Genomic DNA, 12,137 nt, shown 5'->3' on the forward strand with positions numbered 1-12,137 from the left:
GTTCTTACTCTCTCTGATTAGAGTGCACACAATGAAAACAACAGCAACAGCCTCGTTTTCCAGCTCTCCTCCCAACACAGGGCTGTTCTTAGGCTTTTTTTTTTTCTCAGAGTCTTCATAGAAATTAACTGCTTCTGTGCTGGTAGGTCCCAGGCATCCCAGCAGCTTCTCTGGAGGGAAGCCCAAAGAGCTTAGTCTGACTAGGAGTAACATTTTCAAAAGTGCCTAGCTGACTGGCGAAATCCCATTTTTTAGAAACAGGTCTAGTGGTAGGCTGCCTTGTGGACCACTGGAAACACACTGCTTGGAGGCTGTGGTAAAATGCAAGGCACAGTAATCCTCATAAAACAAAACAGAATAGGCTGAATGATATTTAGGCATTAGTCCCTTGAATACTCATGCTTTGTGTTAAATGGGCATCACACACAATGTTCTAGCAGTGTGTCACAGCACCTGGTGTCCCCTAGCCCAGCCACCACCACTTTTTTTCTTACACCCTGGTCAAAGAGGTCTTGCTGTGCTGGCTGAGGAGAGCCAGAATGGACTAGCACTGCTCTAGTGGCTAAGCAGTCATTTGGCACACAACAATTTAAATTTCATGAGGCCTGTTCCAAGCCCTGGTATAGACAGTTTGGGATGGGATAAAGCTCAGCTTGCTCTATGAAGAAATGGTATCCAGTGCTTATCCCAAGCACAGGGAAATGCCACTTAGGAGTCACTGGGTGAGATAGGGCATTTCAGGCTTAATCTGATTTCATATTTCCTGAAATATATTAGGTGACATATCAAACAAAGGAGGCAAAGAATTTTTTTCCCATTTAACAGATTAGACGTATTCTAGAGTGTCAAGTACCTGCGCCTTGAATGTGCACAAGTATTTGATAGGAGGTGAACTCTTAAAGCTGCTCCAGAAGAGAGCAGTAGATAGACTTGGGTGCTAAAGATGTTAAGTTGTAATAGGTGCTAGTCTTTCTCTTTTTTTTTTTTTTAAAAAAGCAGGTCAATCTTGAAGACGCTATTGGGAACACAAGTAGGAACAGACATATACTGTAAGTGATGTTCTGTTTTAGGAGCTTTTTATGACTTTTTTTTATATGCTCCAGCTGTATTGCAGAAAGGGATCCCTGATGATGTATTCTCTTCTTCACAGAAAGAGATATAGATGCTCTGGGTTACTCTGCAGCCAAGGACCACCAGGAGCCCCAAGCACCTCTTGCTATGAGAGACCTCAGATCTGCAGAGGTGCCTGGGGGGTTAATGGTCGATGTTCTTAAATTGCCATCCAGCAGATGAAAGACAGATGTTTACTTTTAAGACATTTTCAGACCGGGGAAAAAAGCACTTTGAAATTTGAAGAAAAAGAAACAGCTCTCTAGTCAATGCCTTGTATAGTCTCCTGCTTGTGGAAGGGATTAGACTGAATCATGGAAAACAAAAATGTAAAGTTGCAGAGTTCTGGTCTGCCACTTGTCTCAGTGTCACAGTGGTTAAGTCTAAAACTTTTCTCCAAGTTTTTTAGGTTCAGCTTGAAATTTCATAACTATTGAAAAGATTTTTTTCTGCCTTGTGCATCACTCATGGTAAAAAGTGTGAGAAGAAAGTCAGTTCACTATTTTTGTAAGATTGTAATACACAATGAAGGAAAAGATTTTGTTTATTCTTCAAGAGCTCTACTGACATCATATTTCTCTGAAAAATAATGTCTCTTTTTATGCTAACAAAGTCCTTATGGTCCAAAGGCAAAGCTGGGCAAAAACTGCTTGTCTTAGCTGACTAATATATTTTTCGGCAGGATTGACCCTTTGGTTATCTTACATGTCATAACTCTTTTAACTTTCAGGTGCTGCATAAAGAAAAAGGTGAATAGAGGGCTGTAAGAAATAATTTTAATGAGCTTTTCTGAACTTTTCCATGTTTGAAAAACAACTTGTGTTACTTCGTATGTGAACTTAAGTACATCTGGGATGGGACTTCTGTATCAAAAACATTTCCTCTATTAAAAACCTGGAAACTGGCTGTCATTATTCTTGCTTCTCTTTCTTCCCAAATAAAATAGTTGTGCCAACTGCTTGTTTTGTTTAACAGTCCCAGTCAGAGAGATATCATGTCTAATCACAGTATCATTTTCTAATGTTCACTGGAAGGAAATCTCAAATTGTTCTTGAGAACCTAAATATTAGGCTTATTATAAATCTGATTAAGCAGGGGCACCAGTCCTTGAAGGCAGGATGAATACGACTCCTAGGAAATTGTGGAAAAGAAAACCAAGCATTGCTGAACAATGCTGTTCACAGATTGTTGCTGGAGACTGGTCTTCAAAAATGTGTGTATTTGCTCTGCTTTGATTAATTAATTAATTTATAAGTTTCTTTTTCATGAGTTATAAAAGATCCAAATTTAAAGAGTACTGGCATAACTGGTGCCTGCACTCTTTGCTAATATGCCCAGCATGAACTGAAGCTCTGATTTTCTCCTGTGTGCCAGGCAGTGACATAGGACTCAGGCATGCAGTACCCATGACCTTGTGTTCCTGTCCCCATGGCCATATGCCAAACAGGAGGGATATCCACGGATTGAGATGTGTGAAGCCCCCCACATGTGAAGTGATCCAATTGCCAGCTTGGAGAAGCTGTTAGCCTGACCAAGAGCTAGAGAGAGGCAGGCCCTAAGGTCTCTTTGAAAAATGGTGTTTAGATTATAACTCAAACAGGTTCTTTAGAAAAGAAAATGCCACTAGAAATATACCAAAGGTATTTCTACTTCTGCATGAGATTCACGTGGGGCATCGTATCTGCCTGTGGTTTTGTTTGTGCCATGTTACCATGTTGGAGAAAAGTCTGACTGGACTCATGAGCATGCATTATGGCCCGAAAGAAGCTCCCTTGGCATTGATTTGGAGTCCTCTGAGGCACACAGGAGGTGGATGTGACAGAGATGCCATCTGGGTTAAACTGTTGTGTATATCTGTGGCCCCCTTTCAGCAGCTGGGGAGGGTGAAAGGGCTGTTTCCACCTCCAGGGCAAGCAGGACTGGTGTGGCCCACAGCTCCCTGCTGTGAGGGGGCAGCAGGTCTGGGAGGACTTGCTGAAGTGTGCCTGCATGTCAGCCAGGGCCCTGACCCCTGCCTTGCTACAGGGCCATCCCATCGTCACGGTGCCCTTCACCTGACCATTGCTGGGGCTCATTTGTCATCATTTCTTGTTTCCACAACAGCCAAGGAGCTTGTCACAGTCACTCTGCTTGAGTACCACAAGATGGGAGAAATCCTGGCAGTAAACAGGCTAGCAGACAGTTTTCTTTCTTTCTTAATATTTTATTTATGGGGAAGAGGCCACAGGAATAATTGAAGATGCCTGTTTGCACCCGCTGCAGTCTGTGAGTGGTTTGCAATGTAAACATGTCAACTCACAACTGGAGCTTGAGAAACACATGTGCCAAAGAGCCTGGGGCCCTTTGTGTGTCAGTCACACTCACCTTCTCAGCAGTGCCCTCCTCTCACGAAGGACAAGCCCAAGTGTGGGGAGTTCCTGCTCTGGATGACGCTGGTGCAAGTTTCCATGGAAAAATTGATGCGGAGGAGAACAGGAACACGCACATGGCGTGAGGTGAACTTATGGTGTATTTTATGCGGTAAAAAGCAAATGGTATTTCAGACTGGTTTTATTTTATTTTTTTTCTTTCTTGTGTAATGTACAAATTGAGATCAGCTGAGGCACCAATAGGGCTGCCTTTAAAGAAACTGAATTGCTGTGCAGAAATACCCAAGAGAAACAGCAGACAAAAGGCCAAGAGGAAGAAGGAAAGAGGTGGAGAGGCCTGGAGCATTGCAGGGGGATGCTAACAATCCTGCTTGCATAGAACTAGAAAGGGGTAACAGGAGATAGAATTATTGCTTAATAAGACACTATAAGAAAACAGAACTAATGTAGAAGACCAGAATTCTATAAGTGGCAAGGTCTCCAAAGTCTTCTAAATCTGATTTTGCTACATAAAGGCCAGATCCTGAATGGATGAGGTCCTAAATACAGTTTTTGACCTGGAGTAATTTATGAACACAAGTGTAAACTCGGTAGTGAGGGTGTAGTGTAATGAATCAATTCCTATTATATTAAAGAAAGATTGACATTTAAAGCTTCTGCCGTCCTAATGTGCTAGAGCACACAGGAGACAGCATTTAATTCCCTCCAAGCCTAGTACTCAGGGGAAACAGAGCTGGTTTTTAGATGCATTGAATTAAAACTGAAGAATTTGGAAAAAGTCAGGAGAAGATTTTCCATACACATGATGGTGAATTAAAAAAAAAAGAAAAGTGAGCATATCAGACCCTAGAAAACTTATGCAGGAGACTGTTCTCAATGTACAAAAGAAATATTAGAAAATTCTCTGTGACGGAAATATTCAGACAGTCATGATTGCTTCTTTCCTCCTTGCAAAAAGTGGAATGTGACTGAAAGGATTTTGTAGAAATTTCTGTTAAAGTTTACTGAATTGAGTCAAGTTGAGAAATGTATTCTACCAGAAGCTTCAAAAATGTGTATTTATTTTTAAAAAATGAGGTGTAAGTGAGCAACAGCACTCTGTTAAGAACAAAGCTGATGCAAAAAAAGACCTCTGGTGTGGACTTCTCACCAACTTTGCACTGACGTCACATTGTTGGCTACAGTGGACCCAGCCCTGATTAATTGCCCTTGTCAGTCAGATCCTGGGAAAGAGTCTTGAAGGCAGACTGATACTCTAAGGGCATGTCAGATGTGAGGTTATTTGATTAGTGTCTTAGTTGAGAGCAGACTTAAAGCGTTTTGAGTTGCTGGCCTGTGTAGTGAAAATGACCACTAAGAATTGCCATGTGTACAGGTTCAGCCTCCTCTTTCTCCATGAAGCTGAAGGCCTCCCTCCAAAAGGTGTGCATAGCTCCTGCCAAAATCAGTGGGAATTCTGTGAAAGTGTTGGAGGATGGTATTATTGAGAATTGTTTTCTGCAACTTAAAGCTTTCATACTAGAGATAATAATGCTCAAGATCTTTTCTTGCGCTTTCCTAAATTAGGACATGCCTCACTTGTATCTAAATTTAGTTTGACTATGACTGCTGTAATATTTTTTCTTATTTTATATTCATCTCTCTTCTGTCTGCTGGCTTAAATTCAGACAAAGAAAGTCAATATTTTCTCTGCGAGTTATTTCATTTTGTTGGTCTGTGATATCATAGCAAATGTCAGCTGATCTTATGTAATATGGAGTTGAAGACTGTTATCCTTCCTTTTACAAATAAACAGATCTAAATAACATAGGTTCGTGGTCAAATAGAGTATTTTTAGAGCTATTAAAAGAGTAAAATAGTTTTCTCTGCTGATGAGAAAGTCTGCCTCTTATCCTGGTGGTCTCTTGTTTCTCCCCCGCTTGCATTTGATCTCTAACGCTGTGACACTGTACCATTTAGCCTGTAACAAAGTCATCATTCACTCATTACTTAGCAAGTCTGAGCACATTTTATGGTTGATAGCTGTATTGCCAGCATGGTCCAAAATTAACCTTTCTCTGCTTATTTTTGCTGAGCTGTAGGGCCAAGGCAGTACGAAACTCCACATGTAGCAGGAGGCAGCATGTAATAGGAAAATGTATATTTCCCTACACTGAAGGGGCTAAGTCCTCCACTCTTTTGAGTGCAAGTGCGTCTGTGGTCAGCAGAAGAAATTCTGGCCTAACATCACCGAGAACCTCACCATTCCTTCAGCCTGTGATTTGGGTGGGAGCTGGATGTCTCTGAGTTTACAGCTGCAAGGCAGCCTTAAAATGTCCACAATACATAGGCACAGCAGTTTCTTGCCTGCCCAGGCAGTGGAAATGAGTGAGTAGGATCCGTAGGAGGATCAGTGTTTGCACTGTGTTGCCTTTTTCCTTTGTGGGCCACAGTTTGTGGGGAGCAAGAGCAGAGAGGGCTCCTCGCTCAGATGCGAACTGCTGGGGAGATGCTGGAGAGCCCCGGCCATCAGCACATGGAGCTTTTTCTCTCCCAGCACATTGGATTAATTTCTGCTGCTGGCAAAAGGGCAACACAAATGTATTTTAAAATCCCTTCCTCTGCATAATCAAAAGGGAAGGAACACGACACGAAAGCTGCCGAACAAAGAGCAGACAAGCGCTCCCACCCCTCGAGCCTCCCGTGCGCCGGCTGCCTCTCAAGGCCTGTCTAGGTCGTATTATGACTCCTTTATTAGTGTTTAAGGTCACCAGGAGACATGCAAGTGCATCCTATATCAGGAAGTGTAGTATGTCTCTGGAGTGAAATATTTGGCTGTTAGCAGGAGCTGCGGCCGCGGCTCGGAAATCCCGGGACGCGCCTGCGGGGCGGGCGGGCTCCCGGCGCCTCCCGGCAGACGGAGCCGCCGGGAAGCGGGGCGGCTTTCCTGCCATTCTCCGCACGGGGCTGCCTTCCTCCCAGACTTCCCCACCGAGCCCCCAAAGCTCCCTTGCCACTCTGGCCAGCTGCCTGCGGGCTGCCATTCCGAGGAAAGGGCCTCCACTAAGGCAGGTACCCGGCACAAGAATGTGCCGCCGTCTGGCCCGGCGCTGCCGCTCCTGCAGGAAGACTGATATGGAGCACGCCGGGCGGGCAGGGAGGCGCTGGGTGCCAGCCCTTGGTCCTGTGAGAGCCAGCACGGATTTACACCCGTGCTTGTGAGCGCGGGCACGGGGCAAGATGGGCTGGTGCGCCCTGCCGCACGCAGCGCAGCGCAGCGCAGCCCGGCGCGCATCACCGCCGGGACGCAGCGGGACAAAGCGGGAATTGTGGGGCTGGCACCTGCGCCATCACCTGCTACAGCCAGAGCTGTAGAGAGCCCTTTTGGCGCTGCAGGTCCCGCGGCCGAGGTCAGGTGGCAAGTGCGAAGGTCCTTGAAGCGCGTTGGGTGATGTGAAAAACGCCAATCACTTGTCTTTAAAATTTTAGAAGTTTAATAGTAATAAAATGATTATTGTGAAAAACGCCAATCACTTGTTTTTAAAATTTTAAAAGTTTAATAGTAATAAAATGGTTATAAAAATAGTAATACAGTTAGAATAATAATAATTTGGACAATTTGAATTAGGACAATATGAGACAATAGAAACAAAGAGTTATGACCGTCCGGGTACCTTTTTCTGGGCAGCACAAGCCCGAAAAAGGACACACGTCAACAGAGGATTAACCCTTAAAAGCAATAGCCTTTTGCATATTCATACACCTCATACATGATACCTAAATTCCATTCAAATACAGGATTCTGTCTGGTCATCCTCAGCTTCTTCCTCTGAATCCTGACAGCGCCTTCGAGGCGGGAAGAAGTTTGTTTCTTCTGATAAGAAGGCAATAAATTCTTTTTCGCTGAAAGATTTAGGTGTCCTGTGGCTGCTATCTCACTGTGAGTCCTTTCTTTAGAAAAAAGTATCCTACATAGCATAGTTTCTATTTTAACAATTTTTATAACCTAAAACTATATTTAACACACTACTCCAGAGAATTAATACAGCATTACTTTCTAACACAACACATGTAATATCTATTTTAATATTTGCGAAAAGCCAATCATAAAATGCGCATTTTTCACAGGTGATGGGGAGAGTCACAGCTTCCTCTGCTGCACCCACACCCGCTCTGCCAGGCTCTTACTTGAATGTCACTTGAGAACAAGCCCTGCTCAGAGCATACGCATTTTTTTTATCCATCACTTAGCACAATAGCTAAATGAAACCGCCGTTCTGCAACCCTGATGCATAAAGGGAGGCAGGAACAGGAACAATTTTTCCTTATCTATGCGAGTAACTTCAAAATATTTGCGTTGTATCAGTATGTGCAAGGATAATGTCCCCTTTCTCTTTGTTGTCCGAATGTAAAAGAGAGATGCAGACAAGGTTGTGCGTCAAGAAAAAAATTTCAAACATTGAAATGCTTTTCATCGGCTTTAGCTCTGGTCTCAGAGTGGGGTGGAGGAACCTCTCAAAAATACATCCGACTGCAAATAAATAAATAAATACTAAAAAAGTGAGTATGTTTCCCCCAACAGAAGGGAGAGACTATCAAGAAATCATTGTGTCAGTCTAGTAAATTGCAATTACAACAACATCTCTAGGCCCTGCTAGGATGTTAATTGCAATTAGATGGAGAAAGCAAACACCTGGTAACATTGATGCCTATTGCAGCTACAGAGTTATTCCGCCAGAGATCACCATTTTCAGGCATTTCTGACTTTATCCAAATTGGCCTTGGAGAAATAGTATACATGTGTGTATATTTGTATATTTTTATATGTATATATGTGTATATGTGTATATTTATATGTATATATATTTGCTGTGCAGACACAGCAAAAATATCTTACTGATTTTTTAGCTTCAATGAAATGGTCAGTCAGCCATAAATAAGAGAGTGCAGCATAAGTGTGGAAGCTGATTTGGAATCGCAAGGTTTCTGTTCTGAAATATTTTTCATTTCCCAAAAATGTATTTGACATTTTAAAAGGATATTGTTATTGAAATTTCATTAAAAATCACACATGAAACAGAGTTTCAAAGGAAACAAACCAAAGAACCATTTTAAAAAGAAGCTTAGTAAGGGAAAAAAATTGGCAAATTATTTAAGCGTTAATAGTACTTAGATTAAATGTCTGACCTTAAAGGAAAAACTCCAATAACATCACCAATGTGTGGCCAACAGTCATCTTCCAAAAATGCCAGTTTTTTATGACGCGTGTGTTTTGAAGTGCGTTTTGGTCAGCTGCAGATTAATTTCCTTTTTACTAATTTTTTTTTTCAGCACAATAAAAAGAGGGGAAAAGTCACATTTTAAAAATGCTCAAGCCTTGCTGTTAAGGGTGTAGTTTTAACTTCTTGGCTCTGAGTAAATCTTCAGACAACGAGAGACGCTTTATTAAAACAGTTCATGTAGGTAAAAAGTGTTGTGTCCACATGCAACAAAAAATTTTACTGGAGGGTCGGTTTTCCCTGAAGTGTTTTATCTTTTATTTCAAAAAGAAAAATAATAAAAATCCAGTGCTAGGCTGCATGGTGACGTGCAGTAGCAATTAAGTACTGTCCTTCACACTCCTCTGTCCTATGGGACACCCACCTGCGCTCACAGGGCACCTCTGAGCATCCTCTCTGCTCTGGATGGCTGAGGCAGGCATGCAGAACAGGCCCCCTGAGCACCTTGGGCCCTCAGCTCACGAATGGAGAATTTCTTGTGTGCTGATTTTGGCAGTCAGATCAGATTAGTCAGTCTAACTTTATGCCAGCTGGTTTTGACAGCTTCATTTATTACATTGTTTTCAATTATTTATGGCTGTGCTGCAGTAGACCCCGTCCATGCCTCATATCCCTGCCTTTAGAAGATCATCTACATTAACATTACTGAGAGCACCCAGAGGGTTGGATGGAGACTTTTTGGAAAAGTTAATCTCAACAGCTCTCACGTGTGGTTTTCTCTGCTTTTTCCTTACCTCTCCCTGGAAGGATGTCTCGATGTCTCTCCTGCTCTGGTGGAGGGAGTAGCAATTCCTACATGAGGAGGTGATGGTGATGGGCTGAGGGTTGTCTCCTTCCCTCTTCCACTGGAAGAATGCTGTTCTCCAGCACAGGACATGCAAGCCTTCACAGGCCTGGAGGAGCTACAAAGGGTTGTGTGCAATCTGTTTTTCTCACACAGATCTGAGATTCCACAGCGTGACAAAACTGGCTGTGTCATGCATGGCATGCTCAGGGCATTAATAAGCACTTTTCTTAGCTGTTGCTGTAAGACAAGCCTCTGCTCTGTGAATCTTTTGGAAGATATTTACTGCTTGAATTAAAAAAAAAAAAAGAGCAAATGTTGGACAGATGAAACTAATTAAAGACTTTATTTTACTAAATAAAATTTCATATTTCCCTCCACATAAGCTATTGTAAATTGCATGATGACTAACCTAAACATTATCACACGGCATGCTGTCATCTTTCATGAATAATAAAAGGATTGCTGTAATCCTGCATAAACCCAGCTTTGGATGTTGAGAAATATTACACAAGTGTCCAACATGAAAAGAATCATGTTTCTTATTCCACCACTCTGGCCAAATATCATGTTGTCTTTACTGGAAAACTGTGTTCATCAAACAAGTTTAAAGCTGAGAGTGGGAGAGGGTGGGACATCGCATTCTTGAGGAATGACATTATAAACAATACGGTACTGCTTTGTGCTGTCAGTAAATTGGGGATATTCTAGAGTAAACAGGGAGAGCACGCCATGGTGTGCTTGGGCTCCATCTTTGCTTTTTTCTTCACAGAACTCGCAGACTACAGAAGATGATCTGCACTCACTGGGGCTTCCCAATCCCTTCTTCTCTTCCCTTCTGCTTCACTCTCTTCAAGCTTAAAGCTCTGAATCAAGAGATATGAAAGGTTCTTCTTCAATGTTTTAATCCATAATTGAAAACGAGGAAGATGGGGAGGGGGCTGGAATAGGAAAGACAATCCAGCATGGCTTTGCTTTTATTTCTATTAAACAAAAAATAAATAGATGTTGTCAAGGAAGGACAGGGGTTGATTTTGAGAGGCTGTGCAATACAAGTGTTGAGGTATAAGCATTTTTTTCTGCATGTTAGTGGCTTGCTGTGGGCGACAGGTCCTCAAATCATAACACTGAAGTATTTTAAAGGTGCCATTTTTAATCCATAACTCATGATTTCTTTGCGTAGGGTTTTATGCATGGGAAATAAGTAGACTTCTCTTTTCAAAAAAGGAATTTTCCATGTAATTAAATAACAGAGAGTATTGCATTGTGTGTTTACTGTTCACTATATAAAATTAACTTTCACCCTGCAGTCTTGGAAGCCTGCTGTACCAGCCAGTGGTGCACAGTGTGTGCTTTGGGAGTTTTGAGGAATATATCAGTCTCACGTGGACACTCTCCTGATGTGTGCTCTCATACACAGGAACTGGGTGGAAGCTGTTCTGCTGAAAGATGCTAATGGACTCCTTTATCAAAGGAAGCAAGAGGCAAAACAGCGTTTTATTAATTTCTTATGTATGCTTCTTGTTTGAATAATTTCTTACACGGTATTCTATATCTCCCATGTAAACTGGATTCCAGAAATCCTGGAAATTATCAGGGTATAACAACAGTAAAATAAGAGTTTTGTTAAGAAGTTTAAATCCCTTTCTTGTGGGAGCATTTTCTGAATGGTCTAGCAAGCTGTTGAAGCTTGCAACTGAAAAAAGTGTGACTAGGCTGCACCAAGTTCTAAGGTTATGCAAGGCCCTTCTCCCCCTTCCATATTTTATCTCTTGCCATTTAGCACTCTCCTCCCCCCTTTGCATTTCATCTTCCCTTCCTCTCCTGCTTCTCCCATCAGGACACACTTTTGCAAGGAGAGAAAGAGACAGGTCTGTCTCCCTCTTTGTAGGCACAGGGAGAACCGTGAGAAGGAGCTTTGCTCATCATGTCTTCAATACACTGTCCTGCTGCAACCTCTGCACCTCAAAACCTGGTGCATCATTGGAGCACCACAGATGACACAGAAACAACAGTTAGCCATGACTGTAATGAAGAGAGAAAAAGGGCAAACAGTTTTTCTCCTTCCTTTCTACTCCACAGTGAGGAGGGGAACTGAGTAGGTAAGCTGGAGACAGGGAACTGGTAAAGGAGAATCAAAGTGCTCTTGAGCCAGTGCTGGCTGGCAAAGGATGCACCCTCATCCTGCAGAGTGAGGGACACGTGCATGGCATGGTGCTGGCCCCAGCCCCAGCCCCAGCTGTTTTCCTGATAGCTCTGTAAATGCTATTGATATTTGAGACAGGCTTGAGTGAGCACAAAGAGCTTAAAAAGCAGAGTATAGAGCTTTGTGTTTCTCTATGGAAATTCCTGGTCAAGTTCTAGTAACTCTGGGCATAAGAGCATGCAGAGATGTGTTTGGGAGAGATTGCTAAAAGAGCTTGGAAGTGGGCTGGGCATTTGCTTATAAGCTTTTCTTTATTTTGTAAGCGTGCAGTATAGGGATATTAATGAGAAGACAATAGGCTGTGGTTTCTATTCCCTGAGAAGCACAAGGTAGGCAACTCCTATTCATCTACATATTTGTTAGGCTCATGTAAGGCAGTGAATGACTCAATCCTGACTAATAAATATCTG

The sequence above is a fragment of the Camarhynchus parvulus genome, chromosome 3 (genome assembly GCF_901933205.1).
Source record: "Camarhynchus parvulus chromosome 3, STF_HiC, whole genome shotgun sequence".
NCBI lineage: Eukaryota > Metazoa > Chordata > Aves > Passeriformes > Thraupidae > Camarhynchus > Camarhynchus parvulus.